At 45.5% G+C, this 6000-nt stretch overlaps 1 protein-coding gene across 2 annotated transcripts in view; it reads left to right on the top strand.

The window, feature by feature from the left end:
- The first annotated feature begins 227 nt into the window (after window positions 1-227).
- The window catches only part of MGAT5 (alpha-1,6-mannosylglycoprotein 6-beta-N-acetylglucosaminyltransferase), a 127362-nt gene continuing 121589 nt past the window's right edge, over window positions 228-6000 (top strand). For both annotated transcript variants that reach the window (XM_075152765.1, XM_075152766.1), the window contains exon 1: window positions 228-470. The gene's annotated coding sequence lies outside the window, so the exon portion shown is untranslated. The remainder of the gene's footprint in view (window positions 471-6000) is intronic.

Genomic DNA, 6000 nt, shown 5'->3' with positions numbered 1-6000 from the left:
CGGCGGCTGCGCACGAGTGGCCGTGCCCGCTTGCGGGCGCTTTCTCCTCACGACGGCGGCCGGTCCCCCGCCTCCCGCCCCTGCGGGCGCCGCGCGCGCGCGCTCGCTCCGCAGCCGGGCAGGCACTTTGCACACGCTCCCTCGCTCTGCCTCGGCCTGTCACAGGCGCTTCCGGCCGGGCAGGCTGTTTGTGCGCGCGCCCCCTCCTCCCGCGCGGCCGCCAGCCGTGCCGCCTGCACACGGGCGGGCGCTGCTGTGCAGTGCCGCGCTGCGCTGCGCCGGGCGCGCGCCCTCGCTCGCTCGCGGCTGGCAGTTTGCAGACGCTCCCTTGCGCCCGCCCGCCTCCAGGTGGCCCGGCCCCCACGGCGGGCGCGGCGGCCGCCCCTCAGCCCGCGCCGGCCTCTGCCGAGGACCATGGGCGATGCGCTCCTCCCGGCGCGGGGGGCTGCGCACAGGCGGCGCCGGAGGAGGTGAGGCGACGCCGGGGCAGGGGGTGGTGGAGGACCGGTGCCGCGCCCAGCCCCGCTGCGGGGGACGCCGCCGTTGCCCCCCTCAGGCCGCTGCGGCTTCGCGGGCCGTGAGGGAGAGCGGTCTCCTCAGCCCCCCCCATCGCAGCCGCTGCAGCCGTGCGGGGCGGGCGCCGCCCCCCCGGCCATATCGCCCCTCCGGGGGCCGGCCCGGTGCGGGGGAGCCGCCTGCCTGGGTGCCGCGGGGGGCCGGCGGTGGGTGCGGGTGCGGAGCGGGAGGGAGGGGGATCGCCGAGGCAGCCGCTTCGGTGCGGCGGGGCCCGTCCTTGTGGCGGCCCGACCGCCCCCGTCACCTTGCGTAACGACCTTCCGCGCCCGGCGCGGCGGGAAGCGCCTCCGCGGGCGGCGGCTGCCGCGCCCCGAGCGGAGCCGAGGCCCGGGAGGTGTCTCCGGAGGGGGGGCGGCCCTGGGGAGCCCGGCGGTGACCGTCCGCCGCCTGCCTGAGCGGCGGTGGGCAGCCCGGGAGGACGGGCGGGCGGGCGCGCCTCCGAGGGACGGAGGTTTTACCGAAGCGCGGGTGGCAAGCTTTGCCGTGGCTGGTAAGATGAATGTCGGGTGAAAGGCTGTCGAGATCTCCCCGTTACGATCCGATTTACTAGCTCTCGGTTCCACCCGATGCTGGTTGCCTTTCCTCTTCAGACTTCGTAAACCTCTAGGAAGTGAATGTGAGAAAAAGGTTCCTGAAAACTATCATCTCGGTGCCAACTGTGCTTTGGTCTGCCATGTCTACTACTTTTTCGCCAGAGATGCATTGAGCTGTAGATTGGAAATAACAGTGCTCTTCATTTGCCAGGTTCGGTATTTCTTATACATCAACATCATCTTGTGGTTTGATCGTAGGGATTTATCTTTCTGTGAAAAGCAGTGGCTGACCTGATGTGATTGCATAGGTGTGCAGACCTACATTAAAAAAGAATTATGGGAGTCTTTTATTGTCTCCCTTGAGTTTTAGCAACTATTTAAGGTAAACTTATTTTTTAATATATTTAGGGGAAAATAAGTGTCACTCAGTTTTAAGGAACTAAATCTTGTAGAGGCTTTCCTCACTGTTAACGTAGGGAGCGTAGGTTCCATCTTTTCCAGTTATGGTATAATATCAATCTCATCTTTTGAGTGCATATTTCTCTTTCTGGCATTGTGGTCAGTAAACTTGGGAGACTGAATTCTTAATTCTTGAATTAGGTCTTGGTACATCAATCTCTCTTGATAACTGCAGCAAGAATAGAATACTTTTTAAATGAAGGCGTACTCTGGAGATTCATGTTATTCTAGTACACAGTCTTATTTGTCTAAAAAGCTCTGTCACCTTGTCCCTATGACCAGTATGATAGCTTTTTCAACAGCATGACTCACAAGCTTTTGCTTTATCTCAGCAAACACCCTTGGGTGTAGAAAATGCAAATAGGGTGGAGGGAATGTCTGGTACTGTATCTGTTAATCCTTTCCTCAGGAGGACAGCATTTGAAGTTGTTTGCAGGCTAGGGGTATGTCTTTACTCTCAAACCAATGAGGTGATCTCAGTTCTTTCAAAATACTTTTGCCATTTCATAAAAGACTGAAAAGCTTTCAAAAAAGGAGGAACCAGTTAGTTCTTGTTATTTATTATTGAAACCATTTTGCCTGGGGACAGAGTCCAATTTAGTTGGAATGGGTGATTTACCTTTTTCCTTCTTCATCTCTTTGTAATGACTGTGACTGTTCTTCATGAGAAACTCTGCTTACTGCAACACCCATAGTTCACATAATTACTGGTGGCTGTACCAAGCCTAATAGTAGGAGAAAAACCTTCACCTTTTTTTCTGGTGGTTTTGTTACATATAAGGTAACTTTCACTACTGCTTCCTGCTCTTTACCTGTATGAGATGATGTAGGGAATAGTTTACTCTTAAAATGGCCCGTGGAGCCATATGTTTAGTGAAAGGAATGTCTGCTCTTCACAATTTAACGTACGCAGACTGTTTTCCGTTGTTCTTATATAGAATATGGATTTATTTTGTATGAGCAGAATAAGGATTAAATAAGAACATATGCTTCCTCTTTTCTGGGTGATAAATCCATCTTGCTGTCCAGGAGGAAGGCAGCTTATACAGCCTGGACTGAAAAGATGCTGAAAGACAAAGTGACTGAATACTGAATATAAGAAGATCAGGTTGTTTAAGCTCCCAAAACTAAACTGCCTAAAACGTAGGAAGCAGCCAGCAACACTGGGTGTAAATCGCCTAAAATCCTTAATCTTCTTCATGAAATAGAATCTGGCAAAATAATGAAGTGTTCTGAATTCCTAAAATGACTTAGAATAAAGACAATTGCTCTCCAATTTTAAGTCATCTCCCTCCAACCAGATTCCCTTCCTTTCTCATGATGTAAAAAAAAAAAAGCTGTATACCATCAACTTCTATGCTTGAGATAATATGTAGAATTTTATTAGCACCACTCATTTCCCTTCAAGTTTGAATTTTTTTTTTTTTATTTTGTTTGCAAGGTTATGTTTTTGGCATTGTATGCTGCTTTCATCTAACAAGTTTGCTCTGCTTTTGCTTCTGTTTATATTAAATAGCTTAGTATGCAGGTTTTTTCCTCATCTTGCCTCTAAAATTTTAATAGAATTTCAGGAGTAGTTGGCATTAACTGCCCTTCACTGATATAGTAACTTGATTATTAGCTGCGTGGTAGGTGTTTTGAAGGCTTATGTGAATGCAGTGTTCATGTTTTGAGCAGATTGAAATCTAAAAATGACTCTCTTAGTGTTTCATGAGAGAATGGGAGAATTAGTTCAGTTTTATTGATAGGAAAAGCAGTGATAAGGGAGATTCGGTGGCAAACATTACTTTATGGTTATTTGCCAACAGATTGTCTGACTTAGTGTATGCTTAGTTTCTTAAATAGATGGTGGAAAGAAATACAGTATGATGAATATCAAAAAAGCCATGTCCTGATAGTATTTTCATTTATGTCACATTATTCCCAAAGAACTCTTTTGCTTAGCCCAGTTTGGAACCAGAGCAGTATTCCAGCAGCAGCTCTTGGTAATGAACATCGGAGGCATCTGCTGAAGGAAATGAACATGCTGCACAGTGCTAATCAGCTGGGAATTTGATGAGTGGAAACTTTCAGAAATCAAGCAGTTTTGCTATTACTGCATCTTCAATTTCAAAAAATTCTTAACTGATTGGAGTGGAATAAGGTCATCCTTTATTCCTCTCTACTTTTGCTGAGTTAGTATTTATGCATCTCTGCATTTCATATACCACATATGCACATCCACTTAAACAAACAAAAAAACCCCAACACCAAACCTAAAAAATCTTTTGTCTTCCATACTTCAGAAGAAAAAGTGGAATTTTGTATTTGCCTCTGTGTGTATGCATGCACACTGAAAACCCTCTTGTTTTCCTCTTTTAGCCTCCTGTTAATGGCATACATTATTGAAGTTGTAAAGGCTTCGTTATCTGTTTCACTTCCATTTCTTGAAGAGCCCAGACCTGCAATATAATGAAGTATAACTTCTGTGAGGAGTAAGCCTCATTCAGATTGTGTTTTGATGGTGGCTTGATTTCCATCACTTTTGACCCCATCTTTTTTGTCAGTTTCTTGTTTGTTCATGTGAGTTGATAACTCACATACTGTAATTCATGGCCACAAAGAGAAGGTGACTAGAGTTTTATACAAGCTTATATTAGTTCAGTGAAGGGTTTTGGATATTGATATAGGCTCTCTTAATTGGATGGCATTTGAGGAGGAGCCACCATAATGATGGAGAATTGGTGACACAAGTGCTGACACAGCCTCCCAAATGTGAGGCAGCAGATTTTTGTGGCAATGCAAGCTTTTATCAGGGTGGATAGCCTTATTCTTCTATTCAAGCTGGAATAGTTCAGCTGTCTTGAGATGAATTTGTGGTGTTTTGTTCTTGCCTTCCAACAAGGAGAAGTCTTGTATGCTTTCATCAGGTGAATCCTTCAAGCCCAAGGTCCATGCATGCACTCAGGCGAGGATGTAATTCTTTTGAGGGACTTCTGCTAAAATTATGCCATTTTCATACGTCTGTGGCAGCTTGCGTACTAGGGAGACACTGCAGTTAAAGAACAGAGAAGAGAAAATCAGTTGAGGGACAGGGATTCCCTCTTAGAGTACTCTAAGTAGCAAAGTCCCTTTCATGAGGAAAGCTTAAGTCAATGCTGTGGTTCGTTTTGTTTATTATTTGTGGTTTGTATGAGCTAAGAATCCTGTGATCCTGGCCCTTTGAGTCTCACAAGGTCTTCTTATTCCTGTTTGCTAACTGTATTTCTCCATACATCCCACAGGCATTCCAAACTGTTTAACCTTGATTATTAGTCTAACCTACTGACGTTTGTCTTACTGATTTCTATATCCTGATAAAAGCCTGTAATCTTTGAAAGCTATCAACAGCCTCTTTTGACCTTGTTGTCCTTTAGACAGAGGGATTTTTAGAGGTTACAAGTAGCAGGCAGAACCTGGTTTTACTTTCATGAGTTGTTGCTCATGGGTCATGTAGTTTGTTGCATTTCTTTGTATATAAATTTTTGCCATATAATGTATTCCTTGTGGTTACGTTTCCTTAGAATAGTTTTATGACTAAAACCTTTTCTTCACTCTTGTTAGAGTTAGGTAATGAAGTTTATTGCTGCTTCCTTTCCATTGCCTGTTAAAGTTGTGTTCCTCCCTTCCCTAGGAAACAGACAAATCATACATGCACTGTGACTGGTACAGCATTTTATATAACCTGTTTTGAGGTCCTAGCAAAGCATTTTCGGATAGCTACTAATCAAGTAGTAGATTGGGTATTAGGAAAAATTTCTTCACTGAAAGGGTTGTCAAGCATTGGAACAGGGAAGTGGTTGAGTCACCATCCCTGGAGGTAGATGTGACGATTAGGGACATGGTTAATGGTGGACTTGGCAGTGTTAGGTTTATGGTTGGAATCTTAAAGGTCCTTTCCAACTTAAATGAGTCTATGATTCTAAGTTGTCATAAAAGGTACAAGCTTTAGTGAATTATCACTGCTGCCTAAGGTTATATTTTGTGATCTGGATGTTTTTTGGACACGTGATGTCTCAAGATACTGAACCTTTGGACTCTACTGCATTATGTGATAGTCCTTTTCTCTGCAATATGTGTGACTAAAGTGGATTAACACATTCTTACAGAAGATTCTTGTTAGTACAAAGGTATCTGCATATATTCACTGAGTTCTCTTGGGTTTAAAATGCTGCGTCTTCTCCCTTTCCTCTCCTTTTTTTTTTTTTTTTTTTTTAGTCCCCTCCCTTGCTCTCTCTGTGTGTTTGTTCCTTTGCTGCAGAGAACTAATGCAGTTCAATGCAGCTTCAATCCAGTTTTTGGAAGTTTCCCTTGAACTCTGCAGATCAGAACTATAGTATGCATGTGATATACCTGAAAGATAATTTCAAGTATTAAGGACCTCATGTAACTCTGCTATTATGACTTATTTTTG

This window comes from Calonectris borealis, chromosome 6 (assembly GCF_964195595.1).
Source record: "Calonectris borealis chromosome 6, bCalBor7.hap1.2, whole genome shotgun sequence".
Taxonomy (NCBI): Eukaryota; Metazoa; Chordata; class Aves; order Procellariiformes; family Procellariidae; genus Calonectris; species Calonectris borealis.
This window is presented reverse-complemented; position numbering and strand designations above follow the sequence as displayed.